Source organism: Trachemys scripta, chromosome 5, assembly GCF_013100865.1.
Source record: "Trachemys scripta elegans isolate TJP31775 chromosome 5, CAS_Tse_1.0, whole genome shotgun sequence".
NCBI classification, from domain to species: Eukaryota; Metazoa; Chordata; order Testudines; family Emydidae; genus Trachemys; species Trachemys scripta.
In genome coordinates, this window is record NC_048302.1 from 132,932,255 (window position 1) to 132,952,434 (window position 20,180).

Sequence of the window (20,180 nt, forward strand, 5' to 3'; positions counted from 1 at the left end):
TGCCCTACTGCCACAGCGGAGGCACCTGAGCTGGAGCTCCCCTGGCACAGAGGAGAGATGGTGGCAGGATATTGGCCTTGAGAGCCACTCCGCTCTGTAATTCATTTTGCGCGCTGGGCAGAAATAGCCCAACTGTACTGACCTTCGTAGGGTGCTGCCTAGTCCTTGTGTTTGAGCAGCAGGGCTGAGAGAGTTGGGGGTGGGGTTACCTATGGGAATTTGAAGGTTTTTAATTGTTTGACTGCCGGCGTGCTTGTCTGAAGAGGTGGGGGAAGGTGCGGCTGGTTTGGTCCAGTAATGAGAACCGATGGGAAGGGCATCTAGAGCCTGGGGTAGGTGCTCAATAATGGGTGTTCTTGAAATCTCAACAAGTAGAACAAATGAATCAGTCAAGTGAATAAAGATCTGATTGACCCACCTTCCCTTTCTGTCAGACATTTCACCCGCATTTTGACTGAGTCTGTGATTACTACCGTACTTCACCACAGGAAGAAATCAGTGCCTGAGAAACGCAGTTGTAACTTAACTCTTTTTCTGCTTGAACGCAGCACCCCGGAGCTGTTGCTGTAGATGATTGTTACCAAAGTGAGCAACTGTGGGATTAGCGGGAGATCTGCTGCATTTTCCCAGGAAATTAGCCTGATCTTACATTTAGGAACATAGGACAGGAAAGGTCATCAGAAGTCCAGACCTCAGCTATCACAGGCAACCCCATCATATCATTCATAAACTTGTCAAGCTCCATCAAAAACTCCCTGGGCCCAGTCCTTACTCAGACAACATGCCCATTCACTGCAGTTGGATTCTTGCCCACTCCAGGGGTGCAGAAGGGGCACTTTTGAACCATAAAGAAGCCCACAGCACTTTGCCAACAGAACAAACAGCTGTACAAACTCTGGACCAAACTGGGTGAAACTCAGGGCATATCTGTACTACACACATTACAGGGGCAGGACTGCAACTATGCCCTTGTAGATTTGTTTAGTGTAGACTGTTTGCAGTCATTGGCTACAGCAACAGAAGGGTTTTTCGGCACTGTAGTAAATCCATCCCTTTGACAGAAGAATTCTTCCACTGCCCTACCGGTGGCAGGGTCGGCTTTAGGCCAATTCCACCAATTCCCCCGAATCGGGCCCCGCGCTTAAGAGGGCCCCGCGCCCAGTGGCAGGGCTGCCCAGAGTGGGGGGCAAGTGGCAGAGAATCCCTTCCCTGGCTAGAGGCACCTTTTTAATTTTTACTCACCCGGCGGCGCTCCAGGTCTTTGGCAGCAGGTCCTTCACTCGCTCCGGATCTTTGGGGGCACTTTGGCGGCGGGTCCTTCAGTTCCGCCGAAGACCCGGAGTGAGTGAAGGACCCGCCGCCAAAGACTAGGAGCGCGGCCTGGTGAGTACAAGCCCCACGTGGTTTTTTTACGTTTTTTTTTTTTTTTAGTCATCCCTGTCGGGGCCCCGTCTAAACTGTTCGAATCGGGCCCCGCACTTCCTAAAGCCGGCCCTGAGGTGGTTATACAAAGGCTTAATTACATTTCTCAGGGCTGTCAATTTCTCTCCCCTGAGCAATGTAGCTAGCTCAAGCGATGTTTTAGGTGTACGCCACCTGTAGACCAGGCCTCGTGTGCGCTGTAAAAGTATGATCAAAAAGTGGCATTGGACCAGACATGCACCAAGATCCCTTCATTCACTGCTGCACTGAAGCCATGTCCAGGGTGGGTGAAAAACAGCAGCTGTGTAACAGCACACGGCAAAACCACCCGCGGAGTTTAGGGCAGGAAGGGAAGAAGACTAGTGGGCGCTCTTTAAATCAGAGCACTGAGACTTGATGCGTCTCTTGAGCTATACTCATGCAGTGCAGATGTGAGCAGCATTCACACTGCACGAGCCAAACGCTCAAAGATCTATCCTGACATGCACCAGGGTCAGCGTATAAACTCTCTTTCTAGTTATACTGTGCTCAAAGATAGCAGCTGTGGGATTTTTTTTTTTTTTAAATGGAGATATCCTATCTCCTAGAACTGGAAGGGACCTTGAAAGGTCATTGAGTCCAGCCCCCTGCCTTCACTAACAGGACCAAGTATTGATTTTGCCCCAGATCCCTAAGTGGCCCCCTCAAGGATTGAGCTCACAACCCTGGGTTTAGCAGGCCAATGCTCAAACCACTGAGCTATCCCTCCCGCCTAGGATAGAACCTCTGTTTTATCTGTACCCCGATCTGCAGGGGGAAGTTCCCTGGGATATTAAGAACACCTGATCCTAGTGAAGCTACAACTGGAAGATATAATTTACCCTGATGACCAGGGTAACACCTTTGGTTTTACGGGTCTTGATTCAGCAAGACCAGGTGGGCGAGGTAAAAGCATTTATTGGATCAACTTCTGATGGTGAGAGAAACAATTTTGTCTCTCTACTATCCTGGGACTGGCACGGCTACAACTACACTGCAAACGACAATGGCAGGCATCTAATTTTGATTCAGCAAAGCATTTATGCCTGTGCTTAAGTCGTAATGACTTCAATGGGACGGCAGGTTAAATATACGCTTAAGTGCTTTGCTGAACTGGGATGAACTGAAGCACTAAGTGAATTTAGCACTGGGCTGGGATGAACTGAAGCACTAAGTGAACTTAGCTCTGGGCTGGGATGAACTGAAGCACTTGCTGAACAAGGCCACGGAGACTGGCCCATGATACCACACCAGTTTTTTTAATCACTATTCCCTTCCAGTGAAGTTTATTATAGATTTGTTTAGTGTAGACGGTGTGCTGAATGCACAAAATAAAAATGGCCCCTGCTCCGAAGGGGCAACCATCTAGGGGTAGGTCTACACTTACCTGGTAGTTCGGCGGTGAGCGATCGAACTTCCGGGTTCGACTTATCGCGTCTTGTCTGGACGCGATAAGTCGAACCCGGAAGTGCTCGCCATCGACTGCGGTACTCCAGCTAGACGAGAGGAGTACCGCGGAGTCGACGGGGGAGCCTGCCTGCCGCGTGTGGACCGAGATAAGTTCAAACTAAGGTACTTCGAACTTCAGCTATGTTATTCACGTAGCTGAAGTTGCGTACCTTAGTTCGAATTAGGGGGTTAGTGTAGACCTGGCCTAGGACTTGTCTACACTTCGGCATTATCCAGAATAAGGTAGGGTGTGAATTTAAAGCTGATTAGCTATTCCTGATTAATGCCACATGTGGACGCTCTTATTCCCAAATAAGAGTGCCTTATTCTGAATTAGGTTAAACCTAACCTGTGGATTAAGCTAGTTCAGAATAAGACGCTCTTATTTTGGAATTACAGCGTCCATATATGGAGTCAATCAGGAATAACGCCCCATGCGGACAAGCCCTAACAGTTAGACAAAGGAAGGATGGACGCGTGGTTAGAGCACTAGTCTAGGGCCTGGGAGATCTCAGTTCATCTCTGTTCCACTAGGGACTTTCTTTGTGACCTTGTACCAATCACTCTGTTTCTCTGTGCCTCAGTTCCCAGTCTATCAAATCTCACAGCGGATGAGGATAAAGCCATCAAAGATTGTGAGGTGCTCAGATACCTTGGTAATGGCCGCCTTAGAATGACCGAAGACGGAGAAGACAGGCTCAAGTTGGAAGCCCTAGGGTGTGGTTTCTATGTTATTTTAACGCTGCTGCTTGTGAACACTGCAAAAGAAGCTGTTTTTTTTTTTACAGGGCGCTATTAATCCTGGATTCCAGCAGCGCCCACAATCTACTAGACACTGTCCACACACAGGACAACCGTCACTGCCCTTGAGGGCTCACAGTCTAAGGAGACAAGGATAGAACATACAATCAACATATGTCTCTTAAGAAAAATATTAAATGTCTAGCAGAGAGTTGAATGGAGAAGGATGGTGGCCTGGGATGAGAGGGGATTAAAGGACAACATGGAAAAAAATGAAGAGAGGTGCTGTCTTTTCCTATGTGTTAGCACAGCTTCTGGTGCAATGGAGCCCGGATCTCAGCTGGCCCCACCAGAATTCGAATCATGAGAGTGGAGGAAAGAAACAAAACTGAGCATCAAGATCAGGGATGGAGTGGAGGGCTCAGGGGGCGAGGAGACCTGATGAGAGACCCGCTCTGAGTTGCTGGCAGTGGCTGAGCAGAGAAGGCTGAGAATTTTTAGCTGGAAGCAGTGCTCATGCAAGTGGAGGGATCCAGAGAGGGGGTGGGACATGGTCAGATGTACAGGCGAGGAAGATAATGTTGACGGCTGCCCTTTGGATGGGCTGGGGGAGTCAGTGTGACTGGAGACAATGGGAAAGGAAAACAAATGCTGGAGAAATGGCCCACAGAAAGGATGTTGCATTAAGCAGGCAACGCTGCTGCACAAAAAGGCAAATGCTACAGTGGGATGTATTATGTGTAAAACCAGCGAGGGGGTTATTTCCACTCTAGGCAGCCTCACCAGGATGCCATTAGAATGCGGAGCTCCGCTGTGGGCGGCTCGCTAGATAGAAGCCTGACAAATTGGAGAGACTCCCGAGGCGAGAGACAAAAATGATCAAGGGGCCGGAAAATACAGCCTGCCATGGGAGGTTAGGAAGCATTGAGCAGGCGCAGTTTGGAGAAAGACGGAGGGGGATACAGAGGACAGCTGGGATACAGAGGACAGGGAGCCGTTATTGTCATTCAGCAAGACGTGCGCAAAACACAGCTGAAACGGGCTTCAGATGCAGCCGGGAAAATTCAGGTTACACGGGAGGAAGTGTTTTATGGACCGAGCTCACTCAGTTACACCCAGGCAATTCCAAGCAAAGACGGGGCATAATTGAGAGCAGGATTTGTCTGTTCGACTATAAAAGAGCAGCTAGATAATGGAACCAGCTGCCCCGGGGGCCACTGAACAACCATCTTGCCAAAGATTCATGGCTCAAGAGATAGGCCCAGCTCCTCAAAAGGTATTTAGGCATCTAATTCCCATCCATTTCAATGGGAGTTAGGTGTGTGGATACCTTCGAAGATCCACGCGGCAATGTTTTCAGTCATTTTACCAGTGGGGAAGTCGTTTTGTGATCCTGAGCAGGGGAAGGGTTTAAGGTCAATGAAACCCGTTTCTTGGCCAGCCATGTCTTTATGGAAACCTCTTTGGGATGGCCATGCCATCAGGCAATGGATAGAGACTGGCACACTTCCCCATAGCTTGGGCTTTTTGTACATGCCGAGCATGCTGATGGTGGGAATATCCAGAGTGTGTTCAGCTTCTTTTCCCCAAGAACGTGCAAGTACATGAGCAAAGGAGATGTGGGCTCCATCGAGGCAATTTTACTGTCCATCTTCTTGGNGGGAGCCGTTATTGTCATTCAGCAAGACGTGCGCAAAACGCAGCTGAAACGGGCTTCAGATGCAGCCGGGAAAATTCAGGTTACACGGGAGGAAGTGTTTTATGGACCGAGCTCACTCAGTTACACCCAGGCAATTCCAAGCAAAGACGGGGCATAATTGAGAGCAGGATTTGTCTGTTCGACTATAAAAGAGCAGCTAGATAATGGAACCAGCTGCCCCGGGGGCCACTGAACAACCATTTCGCCAAAGATTCATGGCTCGAGAAATAGGCCCAGCTCCTCAAAAGGTATTTAGGCATCTAATTCCCATCCATTTCAATGGGAGTTAGGTGTGTGGATACCTTCGAAGATCCACGCGGCAATGTTTTCAGTCATTTTACCAGTGGGGAAGTCGTGTTGTGATCCTGAGCAGGGGAAGGGTTTAAAGTCAATGAAACCCGTTTCCTGGCCAGCCATGTCTTTATGGAAACCTCTTTGGGATGGCAGTGCCATCAGGCAATGGATAGAGACTGGCACACTTCCCCATGGCTTGGGCTTTTTGTACACGCCGAGCATGCTGATGGTGGGAATATCCAGAGTGTGGTCAGCTTCTTTTCCCCAAGAACGTGCAAGTACATGAGCAAAGGAGATGTGGGCTCCATCGAGGCAATTTTACTGTCCATCTTCTTGGAAGGTCCGATGCCCTACATCCTGCTGGAGGTGCCTTCTCCTGGGAGAGCACTGACCATTTTACAGTGGGATACATGCTCTTCCCTTCGATGGCGTAAAATAGAGGACAGCTTTGAAATCCACATCAAATACACCTTCGGGGGAGGGTGTATTACTGGAAGACTGGAGGGTAGAAGGTTTGGGCATGGCCATTAGAGGGTTTCACCTCACAGTGACTGGTTCAAATGCTGCCCGTGTCAGTAATGATGGTGAGTGCGAAATGAACGCTAATTGAGTGGGTGCCCTCATCCTACTTCATAATGAAAAGGGGTTTGCAGCCTTAAAACCATCGTCTTCATTGGTTGTCTCCTCAGAGACATCCAGGGTGGAGGAGGAACGGGGCGTGAGCGCTGGCACAGAGACCTGTTAGCCCGCCCCGTAAGAGGTGGTTGTAGAGTCACAGGGTGGCGTGGAAAAGCCTGCACTGCTGGTGACTGTCCTGGGACACTGTGGTGAATACACAGATTTCTGTGAACACAGAGGATTTCTGTCTCATGGGTTTGCTGAGCCCAACAGCTTTTGCGAGCACGTGGGGGGGAAAATTGCACTGAGCAGCCAACAGCACCATTCTTGGCACACAGAAATACATGTGGATAAAAGGAGGAGAGACACGTGTATCAGTTTACAATGCCACGATCGTAGCTTAAGACCACCATGCAATTGCCCTATAGCTGGGGAACATTAGATGGAATGCAGGGTGGATGTCAAGCTAATGTTGAACATATACACTGTTTGAGTGGTTAACGGTGCAAGATACATGACACAATCTAGGACAGTGCTAACTGCGTGATGGAGAACCTGAGGACGTGTCTGCATGGTAACACGTGGGTGTAGACTTCATGCTTCATTGATTATGGAATCTCAGAAATGTAGGACCGGATCGGACCTCAAGAGGTCATCTAGTCCATTCCTGCCACCCAGGGGCGGCTCCAGGCACCAGCGCAGGATGCCCGTGCCTGGGACGGCAAGCCACGGGGGCGGCCTGCTGGTCGCTGTGAGGGCGACAGGCAGGCGGCTTTTGGCGGCGCGCCTGCAGGAGGTCTGCGCACCGCCGAAAGCCACCTGCCTGCCATGCTTGGGGCGGCAAAAAACATAGAGCTGCCCCTGCTACCACCTGAGGCAGGATTAAGTATACCTAGAACAAACTAACAGCTCCCAGTATTTGATTTGGACAGTTCGACTGATCGCTCACCAACAATTTAATGATAGCCACAAGGACTAACAGGGAAAAGAAGAAAGATTTTCAGAAACAGATTGGGGATAATATTCCGGTGCTGTGTTAACTTTCCTAGTCAAATCAAATCTTCACAAAAGGAACTTTTGGGAATGCAGATACACTAGGAGACAAGTGAACAGTGAATAAAGGGGAAAGAGGTAGCAAGGTAAACGCTACTGGGCCAACAACAAGGGCTACCACTGAGATGCAGTTGTCCACCTCTTAGGAGATAGTAACAGTGGGACTTCAAGCCACAGGAAGGCTCTTCATTGCTGAAAGATTCTGCCTAGGAAACTATTTGAGCAATGTCTCCTGTGTTTCCTGTGCTCTGATTAGAGACAGGCAAAGAGCAGACAGTCCCAATTAAAGAACTGCTACTGATCAGCAACTGCACCTGCCTTTCTTAACCGGCAGCCTCATTTCTGCAGAATAAACAACGTGCCCCACCAGTGTGACCGTGGATGTTTGGTAGCATTCTCATTGCCTACAGAATCCGGGGCAGATCCTCTTTCCGGGGTTGTATCTTTCCTTCACAAAGCAGAGGAAGGTCTATTTTACTTCAGCGACTGTATGTTCTTTTCAGGACAGTGGAGTTTTCCATTAACGTTGCCTAAAGGACGAAAGATACAGCTTGCTGTAAGCACGCATCGCAGTCTGGCATACTAATGATGGCCAAACATTAGATCTCTCTACCTGAGTTGATTATACTTATAGTAGATAGAAAGAGCTCCTAAGCAGTGGTCTGGCTGGCATACTGGAGAACGATTTTCCATCAGTTACACGTATGTCTAGAGTGCCCATCGCTAATGGTCAAACAGTATTGTTGAACCTTGGAGAAATGTAGGCCTTGCTTTTGGACCATGAGCCATTCCTGTGACTGTATGTGCTAACTAACTTGACTATGTATGTTCCACGCTATAGGCTGTTTCCCAAACAGTTCATTTCTACTATTCACTGTCTGTGGTGGGTGATTGGTCACAGGTTATATTTTCTGCTCTCCAACTAGGCAGAAGAAAATTTTCCAAACGTGAGAGTAATGACTGATAAATAGCAAATGATGCTCTTCCAGATGTAACTTTGGGGTTTCGCAAACATTTTCCTAATATCCGCTAGCGGTAAACATGACCCCTGTGAAGAGCAGCAAATCAAACTCAACTCATTAGTTCACAAAGGTGTTCACAAATCTGTCCCTTAAGTGTTCACACCAGCTTTATCCAGGCCCAACATAATAGCTGCTCACATTCACATTGTTATGTTCACAGTATACACCCCTAGAAGTTAGATAAAAACAAGCTATTCTTGTTGAAAGCTTGCACCGTAACACTACTTTATTTCATAGAATTCAGAACAATAAGCAGAGAGAGACAAAGCAGACTGCTCCCTAAAACAGAGATACAACTCACCTCCACTTTACTCTAAGCTGGCTCTCTGCAGAACTGATTCTAATTGCAGGCTTCAGTGCACAGCCCCCTGCCTGCAAACAGGACCAGGAAACCACTTACAAATAAATGTGACAGCTTGTCATTTGAAAACGCTACATGCACAACATTCTCCATGAAAGGCACTGCCACATTGGGTTCTGTTCTGCTTCCCTCAAGTTCTAGGAAGGACTGTTTTAGTGGTGATGTTAGGAGGGAGTGAGAGGAGGTGGCAAAGGCTCTGACTTCACCAATGATGAAAAGAACCAGACAAAGTCTCACACATACACAATGCAAGCTTCCGCTTTGCTTTTCCCTTGTGCGATTATCTTTGGTCAGAGGTTTATAGGCTGTTCAGAATAATATTCCCTCCCCGCCCATCCCCCAGAGCCTTGGAGTCTCCTATTGCAGCCAATATAGTATTGGAGCAGACGGCACTGCCTGTATTTTGAGTGGATTGAGTGGCTGTGCGTTTTTGTTTTTTTTTAAATGCACCATTTGCAAACAACAGCTGTGATTCCAGGTCGCTCAAGGCTGCAGAGTTCACGGCATGAAGTAAAGCTCTCAGCACCTCACAGCGAATGCAGGAGGAAAGAGTTGGTTTTAAAAACCGGTGAACTTTATGGTACATTTACTAAAGCAAAGCCCGTTAAGCTGAGTTGCAGTCCCAGGGGGATATTGGGAACTATGGTCATGGCAGGTTCAACTTGCAAGCTGGCCCAGCTTCCAGGGTGGCTAGCCACAATAGAAGGATCATGGGGAGCAATGTAAAGAGAAGGAATCTACACAATGGAGATGGTAGCACAGTGTGAACTTTCTCTGGCATGGAACCAGAAGGGAGGTGTAATCCTGGAAACTGGCGGAGGTGATCAGCAGCTAACAGCTGCCCACAGCTACAAGTGATGTAGAAAAGAGGCATTCATTGGAGGTGAGAGGAAGGACAGCCTTATGGTTAAGACACTGGATACAGAAGATCCGGCTTCTATTCCAAGCTCTGGTACAGACTCCCTGTCTGACCTTGGGCCAATCACAATCTCCAGCAATAAAATGGAGACGATACATCCTTCCTGCATCCCTCTTGTCTATTTAGATCATCAGCTTGACAAGACATGGACTGCCTCACACACTGGGTTTATACGGCACCTGGCGCCATATGGCCCCGATCACAGTTAAGGCCTCTATGTTTTCACCATCATCATGCAAACCCCAAAGGGCCAAAGACTCTTTGAAGATCATGTGCAACCCAGCTCCATCTCTAGCTAGGTCCTTAAGGTGCTCTGGTTGGATATCTAGTTTATGTCGATCATTGGTGATCTTATGACACCAAATCTTCTGGAGACCATGTGATCACTGGCCATGAAGTGGCCTTCTCTGGTAAATTCCTGCCTCTAGGTGCCACTGTAATTGAAAAACAAACAATCAAGGATGAGAATTCCCATGGCTCTTTTTTGTAAGAGTGGGGGATATTAACACAGGTGATTTTCCAAATTCCTGAGTAATTACACATTCCAAACTAGCTAAATTCCCTCCTCAACTCCCCAGGCACAGTCTGCTTCTTCCTGTTGTAAGAGGAAGATCTGAAATGCCTCCTGACTCACAAAACACTAAAGGATAAAAGATTTAAATCTTTTCCATTTATAGAATGATGTCTTCCCCTGGGCTTATCTGTTAATTAGGAGAGGAGCTAGGGTCCGTAGTGGGGCAGCTGCCCCACTCTGGCGTGGAAGGGGTTAAAGCAAACCTGAGAGGCTGCACAGAGCCCCAGCCAATCCAGGAAGGGCTTATTAGGAGCCAATCAAGTGGAGGCTTAAAAGCAGCCTATCAGGGCGAGGCTGGGCCCTATAAGAAGTCTGCAGGGCAGCGAGGAGCAGACTCTCTCCCTGGAGGGCAAAGGGAGAAGAAGTGGCTCTTAGAGAAGCACCTAAGGCAGGGCAGGGCAGGGCAGAGCAGAGCAGAGCAGAGCAGAGGCTGGGGGAGCTCTAGGCTGATGACTGCCAGACTGGGGCCCTGACACAAAGGGGCAGAGAAGGTGCTGGGGCCATAGGCACCAACATCTCCTGGCACCAGTGGGTGCTCGATCCCCCTCCTGCCCCTGCCCTGCCCCGACTCCACCCCTGCCCCACCCTGATTCCAACCCCTTTCTCAAAGTCCCTGCCCCCTCCCTGCCCCTATTGGACCCCAGCCTCTGCCCTGCCTCCTCCCCTGAGCGCGCCACATTCCCACTCCTCCCCACTCCCTCTGACAGCATGTTGTCGTGAAACAGCTGTTTTGTGGCGGCAAGCACTGGGAGAAGTGGGGACGCAGTGCGCTCAGGGGAGGAGGCGGAGGTGAGCTGGGGCGGGGCAAGGAGCTGCCAGTTGGGGCAGAGCACCCACCAATTTTTCCTTGTGGGTGCTCCAGCCCCAGAGCACCCACAGAGTCGGCACCTATGGCTGGGGTGATGGGGAAGTAGCCCAGGGAAGCAGGAAGTAGAGGAGAGTTAGAGGAGGGCAGTACGTGGCTGCCACTAGAGGGTCCCTGGGTTGGGACCCAGAGTAGCGGGTAGGCCTGGGCCCCTCTTTTTGCTCTCACTTGCCTGTGATGAGAGTGGCTAAGCCAGGCTGCAGGGTGCCCTTGGAGGAAGGGTCTAGACTGAGGACTGCAGTGAGCCACTGAGGCGAGTGATAGAACCGGAAGTGGCCGGTTTCCCGGAATGGGGGGAGAGCCAGCGGAGCGGGCACAGCCGGAGGGCAGTGTCCAGAAGCAGACGCCACGGTCCGGGAGCGACGTGGATCCAACTGTGAGGACGGTGGCAACCGAGAAAGTAACAGAGGGCGAGACACCAGTAGGAAAGGTGCGCCGCTGGAAGGGCTAATTCCCTAACCAACCAGCAGGAGGCGCCGCTGTGGTGAGTCTGTGCCCCGTTACAGGGTCCTATCATATTTGCAAGTGGTCAGGCTGGGGTTAGCGTTGCAGGAGCTGGAGAGAGGTAGGCTGTTCAAAGGCACTTTTCATTGTGCAGATTTCTCCTGTATGTCGAGTATAGTCAACCCTATTGCAGATCCCTAGGTTTCAAAAATAATGAGTCATGGCCCCAAACCTCCCACAAGATTGGCTTAAAAATACATTTTGGGTTCACTCTGTCTGGAATGGGTCACAACCGCGAGTGCCAACCTCAGGGCAGATGGTCAAGAAGCAGGGCAGACACCCCAAACTAGGTGTGTTTTATAATTACATTTCAGCAACCCAGTAACAAATGTGAACACCGAACGCACGGTAGCAGTCTTACCAAGGAGTCACAGGCAGTCCCGTTGGGCACTCCAGTCTATATTGCCACCCAGGCAAGTTGGACTTAGTGATAGCTGGTTGCTATTCATCAAAGATCACAAAAGATTCAGGTTGCTTCCAGTTCGAAGAGACCCGTCATTTACCCCAGGTCAATCTGTACCTTAGATCGCTCACCAAAGTCAGTGCTTGTAGCCAATCCCTGCAGTAAAATAACTAGATTTATTAACTAGGAAAAAGAAATGAGAGCGTTATTACAAGGTTAAAGCTGGCGAACATATGTACACAAATGAGTTAGAATGTATGGTTTTAAAGGGTGACCAGAGTTGTAGAAATCTGTCAGCTCTGAATGTCTTTTAGGGCTAACCCAACTTGACCCTGGTTTTCATACCTTCAGCTCGGTGGGAGTTCAAACAACAAAAGATACATGGAAAAAAATGTTGTCAGCTATTTTTATTTCCTTCTTCCAGAATTCAAGCTGGTGGGACCAGCCCTTTTGCATTGCTCTTCATGGGTGTGAAGGGGCAATTAACAAAGTCTTTGAAGTATGAGGCCACAATGGCCCATTTAGTTCCGATAGGCCGCCTTGATGGTTAGAAGGTGCGGGCTGGCCAATTCTTCCCGCAGCTCCCATTGGCTAGGAATGGCGAACCGGGGTCACTGGGAGCTGCGGGCGGCCAATGTAAACACTGTCTTGCAGCCCATCAGTGGATTATCCTGATGGGCCACAGGTTGCCCACCACTGTCATAGAATCCCTTGACTCCAGGAGCTGAAGCTTTAAGCAAAATCATCAAACACCCCGAGATGAAATTCGCGAGAGCTGGCAACACTGCCATGGTCTTGTCCAGTTTGATATTTTTAATGAAAATCACTCCCCTGCTCCATGTTCATAGAATATCAGGGTTGGAAGGGACCTCAGGAGGTCATCTAGTCCAACCCCCTGCTCAAAGCAGGACCAATCCCCAACTAAATCAAATGTTATCACCTAACTCTGGATATGGAGGCACTGCTTTTAATCACCTTCTGGACAAGGGACCACACAATTCATGGAGACTTTTGAAAATATTGGCTTGTCTGGCTAAGAATATCCGCACCTACAGAAAGGCCTCTGATAGCACAGAAAAAAAAAAATCCACATTGGGGAATATCCGTTTCATGCATATACTGGGCAAGGACAGGCACAATTCACCATTTCTGCATCTAGTGTCACTTACACACATTCACTTGTAAACTGGATGGTAATGTAACCGCTAGATTACAGAATCTGGCCCTGCATCCCTGCAGAATAGGCTCTCCGGCTCCATAAAGGAAGGTAAATGCTTCCCCATTATTGTCTTTCATGAATCAAAACTACTCTCCGAGTCCACATTGTCTACTGTTGGAACTACGCATAATTGTATGTAAATTGCTTCTAGGAAGAACTGTTTTCAAAAGAGTCCATTGAAGGGATTTTGGTGCATAATAAAAGCACGTGACACACACATCGCGGGCTGAACAGGAGCATGGGACAGATCTCGGTGTATTCCCTTTGAAAAAAACAGCATAGTGAGGCTGCAATCAGGTTGATTGCTATTTTCTGAACTGTAGATAAATGGCTGGAGGGAAGTTGTTTTTACTGCAAATTTTCATCATCAGTAATGGAGTCAGATTGACAGCCCCAGGGAGCTGGTGTCCTGTATTTATCCCACAGAACAGGAGCAGCGTAGGCCTCAATACAGCAAGCATCCCCTGCACTACCAACACAAGAGGGGAATTTGATTTCTGGGACCCATTCAGTCCTCTGCCTCTCTGCTGAGAATGCCAGTAAGGATGCTGTATTGGTGGTGAGGTTGGGATTATTTTTGGCATGCCAGACACCTGTCCATGGTTAGGTACTTACCTGAGACCCCCACAACTCATTTAATCTAATCCATCAAACAGCCATTGCAAAGCTTCATTACAGCATTGGCGGTGCAGTGCGTGACTCTGTTTTCCAGAACATTTCTAAGCAGCAGCACCCGTCTCTCTCAATTTTCAAACCTCGTTTGGCCACATCTCTCTTCTTTGTCTTAATTTCTCTCCTCATTAGAGCAATAAAGTTTAGAAATCCTGGCTTCTGAAGAAAGGTTAAAAAAACTTGGGCAGGTTTGGTCTTGAGAAAAGAAGGCTGAGGAGGGACCCGATAACAGTCTTCAAGTATGTTCAGGGCTGTTATAAAGAGAATGGGGATCACTTGTTCTCTGTAGCCACTGAAGGTAGGACAAGAAGTAATGGCTTAATCTGCAGCAAGGGAGATTTAGGTTAGATATGAGGGAAAACTCACTATCTCTAAGGGAAGCTAAGCTCTGGAATAGGCTTCCAAGGGAGGTTGTGGAATCCCTGTCATTGGAGGTGTTAAGAACAGGTGGGACAAACACCTGTCAGGGATGATCTAGGTTTACTTGGTCCTGCCTCAGCACAGGGGCTGGACTAGATGACCTTGAGGTCCCTTCCAGNAGTTAGAGTTCTACCAATAATTTCAATTGGAGCAGAGCTTAGGCCAACACTGCACACTTTGGAAATTCCCAAGTTTAGTAGGGCAGCAAGGGAGAATGTTGAATCCAGTTCAAGATCTTGGTCCTTATCTCCAAGGTCCTCCATGTCCTGGGCCCAGGCTATCTAAAAGATTGCCTAAAGCTCTGGGATGAAAACCGTGGTCAACAAATTCACTCCTCTGGCACAATGGAACTCTCAATAACAAAGGTAAAGCGTGTCTGTGCAGGAGACAAGTTTCTGGAGGGACAGTCTGAGACACTGGAACAAACTATCTATAAGGATAGTTAAGCTCTAGACTTCCAAAGAAGGCTGTGAAAACGCCATAATTGGAGGTTTTTAAGAAGAGGTGGGACAAACACCTGTCAGGGATGATCTAGGTTTACTTGGTCCTGCCTCAGCACAGGGGCTGGACTAGATGACCTTGAGGTCCCTTCCAGCCCTACATTCTATGATTCTAAGACACTCTTCACTCCCGGGGGTAGGCTGCCCATACCCCGAGTACCAGCACAGCAGGAGAAGCGGGCTCAGCATTGTTGCCACAACATCCTTCTTCTAGGGAGGTGGTCAGGAGCAGGTGGGATGGGATGGGGGAAGGCGTCGGTGCTACGCCCTGTCATAGGCCTAGTCCCTCCACAGCTCCCTCTTGGGATGGGCGGGGGTCCTGTATACACTCAGCCTCTCATTGGTAAGATCCGGGGATGGACACTCCGCCCACTGGCTGAGCTTCTCCCTTCCAGGGTCCCGGAGCAGAACGCAAACCCAAGGGAAAGGAAAATAAGCCAATAATCCCCAACAGGCCACACACCCCCTTTAGGGAGCCTCTGGCAAGCTGTGGCCTGGCTTCGTGTCCTGAGACAAGCTCGCAGAAAGTGCCGGGGTGGGGATGGTTTTGAGGCCAGCCTGCCTTCTCCTCAGGGGGCTCAGACAGCTTGTAGCTACATGAGCAGGCTCTGTCCTGAGGCAGGCGTCAGCCCAGGAGCTGGGCACTGTAGGGCTGTCCTCCTCCCAGAGCAGTCCCTGATAAAGCAGGTCTCCTGCCTTCTCCTGCCTTGCAAGAATGGAGGGGTGGCAGCTCTAACTCCTTCCTATTCACCAGCATGGGGTTTGCACCCCATCCCTTCCCACAGGCAGGCTTGACCAATGCGCAGGGGGACATACACTGTACTGGGTGTAGACCAGGCCTGGGGACTTCCTCCCCCAAGCAGCAGGGAGCCCAGGAGTAGGGTGGCCACTCCCATGTTCCTGGAATACCAAACAGTCCAGCACTTCCGGGAATGACGTGGGCCTGCCCCTGACTGCATGACCTCAGATGCCTGCAAGGTCATGCCGCATGGGGGACGGCATTTTCCAGAGCGCACCGACTCTCCCCTGCCAGCCTGACCGTGCGTGTACGAGGTCACACCAATGGGGTCGGAGCGGTGCGCTGCTCAAAATGGCACCTCCCCATCTCATACCAGACAAAACCACAGTCCCAGTACTGCATGGGGCACAAGCCAGCCAAAAAGAGGACTGACCAGTATAAAAACAGAGCAATGGTTTCCCTGCCCAGGAGGCAGATGGTGACTGGGTAGAGAAGGTCAAAAAATGCCCATCATTTGGGGAGGAGGGGAAGGAAGGGGGATTTTTACAATTTTTTCCCCCCATGATCATGTTCCATTTTTGAAACACGTTTTCATTAAAAAAAATGATTGTCAGTAAAAATGTACTGGTACCAAATACACACACTGAAAATATCAGGGGGTAGCCGTGTTAGTCTGTATCCACAAAAACAACAAGGAGTCCAGTGGCACCTTAAAGGCTAACAGATTTATTTGGGCATAAGCTTTCGTGGGTAAAAACCCCCACTTCTTCAGATGCATGGAGTGAAAATTACAGATGCAGGCATTGTTATACTGACACATGAAGAGACGGGAGTTACCTCACAAGTGGAGAACCAGTGTTGACAAGGCCAATTCAATCAAGAGTTCTGCACTTAGGAAGGAAGAATCCCATGCACCGCTACAGGCTACGGACCAACTGGCTAAGCAGCAGTTCTGCAGAAAAGGACCTGGGGATTACAGTGGATGGGAAGCTGGATATGAGTCAGCAGTGTGCCCTTGTTGCCAAGAAGGCTAACGGCATATTGGGCCATATTAGTAGGAGCATTGCCAGCAGATGGAGGGAAGTGATTATTACCCTCTATTGAGCACTGGTGAGGCCACAGCTGGAGTATTGCATCCAGTTTTGGTCCCCCCACTACAGAAGGGATGTGGGCAAACTGGAGAGAGTCCAGCAGAGGGCAACAAGAATGATTAGGGGGCTGGGGCACATGACATGCGAGGAGAGGCTGAGGGAACTGGTCTTATTTAGTCTGCAGAAGAGTGAGGGGGGATTTGATAGCAGCCTTAAACTACCTGAAGGGGGGTTCCAAAGAGGATGGAGAGCTCAGCTGTTCTCAGTGGTGGTAGATGACAGAACAAGGAGTAATGGTTTCAAGTTGCAGTGGGGGAGGTCTAGGTTGGATATTAGGAAACACTATTTCACTAGGAGAGTAGTGAAGCACTGGAATGGGTTACCTAGGGAGGTGGTGGAATCTCCATCCTTAGAGGTTTTTAAGGCCCGGCTTGACAAAGCCCTGCCTGGGATGATTTAGTTGGGGTTGGTCCTGATTTGAGCGGGGAGTTGGACTAGATGACCTCCTGAGGTCTCTTCCAACCCTAATCTTCTATGATTTATCCATTAAACCACAACTCACACTAACTAAGATAAACAGCATAAGAGCACTGTCTGGGTAATCTTTTCACCTTCCACTGAAAGGATCTATAATAAACCCAGTCCAGAGTTTAGGATCAACGGAAGAGAGGAAATGGATTCCCATTTTGTGATGGGGTGTTCACCCCACACAGGATTGGAAGGGGTTAAGATGGCCAGGCAGGCCAATTAACTCCATAAGCTGCACATGGAGGAGGAGCTAGGGAGCAGGAAACTGATGGAGAGCAGGCTTAGCTATGCGGGAACAGGCAGAACCTATAGATAGCCAGGTAGGTGGCAACAGATGGGGCTGCAGGAAAGCAGGAGGGTTTTGGAGCTGGTACACCCAGCGAGAGAAGGGGATCCAGGTGTGGTAGGAAGCAGTCCAGAAAAGGAGCAGTGGGGGCTGAGAGAAGAAAGCCCAGAACTGCTGAGCCGAGGGTTCCTGGACTGGAACCTGGAGTAGAGGGCAGGCCCAGGTTCCCAGCCAGCCCCTGAGGGAGTGGCACCATGGGGCAGTGAGAGGGAAGACTGCCTAGGACTGCTAGGGAGAAGGGACTTGGCTACCTCAGAACGGGGGACACTGAGTGACCTACCCGGAGGGCTAAGTCACAAAGATGCTGCTGTGGTTCCTGGGGCTGAGAGAGGGGCTGCAGACCAGAGGGAAAGACAGAGTGACAGCATGCAAACCGTGGACGGGGGCGTTGACCTCAAGAGCTAATCCCCAGAGCGGCCAGGAGGTGGCGCCACACCAGCGGTGAGTAGACCCCACGACACACTTCCTTCGGTGTCAGTTATCCAGCTGACAAACAACAGAAAGAAACTAAGGTGCCTGATCTTGCTCTCACTGAAGTCAAAGGGAGTCTTGTACCATGAGCCAAACCATTATAGCCCCGTTCTGCCACCTTTAGTCACACTGAGAGCTACCACACTCTACAAGTTAGGATGGTTGTGGTTAAGTCACTGGACTGGTACTCAGGGGGTCGGGTTCCATTCCTGGCACTGGTTGAGATGTGTCATTTTGGATTCCTGAGTGTCCAACTTGAAACACCTTGAATGGGCCCAATTACCATTTAAAATGACCTGCCACATTTGAAAAATCTGGCTCTCAATCTCTCTATCCCCCAAGTTCCTCCTGTGTTAAACAGCTGTGATGCTTTCCTCCCTCCTGGGGGTGGGGAGGTTATGAGGCGATAGCCATTAACGATTGTGCGGAGCCCAGCTGATGGAAGCATGTAGTTAGCCAGATGGACTCAAGAGGGACTCAAGAGGAGGGCATCGGGTTGCAACCCTGCTCGTTCTGGCTAATACCAGTGATGGACTTATCCTCCATGAACTTACCTAGTTCTTTTTTGAACTCTGTTATAGTTCTGGCCTTCACAACATCCCCTGGCAAAGAGTTCCACAGGTTGGCTGTGCATTGGGTGAAGTACTTCCTCTTGTTTGTTTTAAACCTGCTCCCTATTAATTTCATTGGGTGACCCCTGGTTCTGTGAAGGAGTAAATCACACTTCCTTATTCATTTTCTCCGCACCACTCACGATTTTATAGACTTCTGTCATATCCCCTCTTCGGCTCCCCAATGAGCAGTGCTGCTTAGCCTGTTTTCCTGGTCTCCTCCTCCCAAATGCACACAGTCTGTTTCTTTTCCACCACAGGCACCTTCAATCCTAGGCTTCCAAACAGAGCAGAACATAGCCTGCAGCTTCCCTCCTCCATCCAGCTCACTGTCTCCATTACTGCCTGTTCCTGCCATGTTACCAAGTCAATTATCTCACGGGCCCACCAAGTGGCACTAATCCTGATTGATTCCGGTTTAGTCTGTAGTCTTTTCTGCTCTGCAGCGGCCTCATGCCACAGGGTGGGCAGAATCAGACCCTTCATCAAATGCTGGCTCCTGTGTTCATTTTCGGATGAGAGTCGAGAGCTCTTGCTACACAAACGGGGCATCCTCCGGGAGGTGCGGTCTTCTGCCAGCATTGGTTCTTTCCATGCAGTCCCCTTGTTACACTTTAGATAGATAAATACATTAGAGTTAATAGGGTTTAGCCATTTTAATGACAAAGTCATGTGCATAGTTATTAATATGCAAATTCTGAAAAAAATCTCATTAACTCCCAAGTCTTTAACCTCCCAATGTTTTTAGGATTAGTCTTCAAAAGCAATCTTCTCTGTCTCCCTGTTTGATGGCATTTTTTCCAGATAGAGGAGCCTCTCCCTGAAATGTACCAAGCCTCTCATTTCCACTGCCTTTGATCTACTCCTACTTTGCACTTCTGTAACACTTCTCGAGTGAGGATCTCAAAGCGCTTTGCTAACATTAACCGAGGGCTTGTCTGCTTTGGAAGCAGATTAAGCTCAAAAGCAGTCGGCGAGCAGAATAAGAGTGCCCCCAACGGGAGCACGTGGGAAATAGCTATTACACTTCAAATTCACACCACAACGGAGTTTGCCATGCCTTCCTTGCGTAGACAGGCCCTACGGGCTCCTCTACACAGGGCATTATTCCTGATTCACTGTTCCTGATTAATTTCACGTGTGGACACTGATTCCAGAATAACAGTGTCTTGTTCCTGTTCAGCTTCACCCACTTTGAAAGCAGGTTAAAGCTAAACCTACTAGGTAAGTGATAATAATAATAATTAATGGAGATATCCCATCTCCTAGAACTGGAAGGGACCTTGAAAGGTCATCGAGTCCAGCCCCCTGCCTTCACTAGCAGGACCAAGTACTGATTTTGCCCCAGATCCCCAAGTGGCCCCCTCAAGGATTGAACTCACAACCCTGGGTTTAGCAGGCCAATGCTCAAACCACTGAGAACTGGGGTCAATGAAGCCAAGCGACACTATACAACAGGTTAGGATAGAAACTAAAGACTAGTGTGTCCTGCTGAAACTGCAAGGGGAATTTTGACAGGCTGTAGGCCATGAATCACCTGCACCGGAATGTGGCTAAGAGTACTAGTTCATATTTGTACTCTTACAAACAGTGCCCAGGGGTCTTTGAGGACAACTGGTCAGGACCACAGTTAATGGCTCA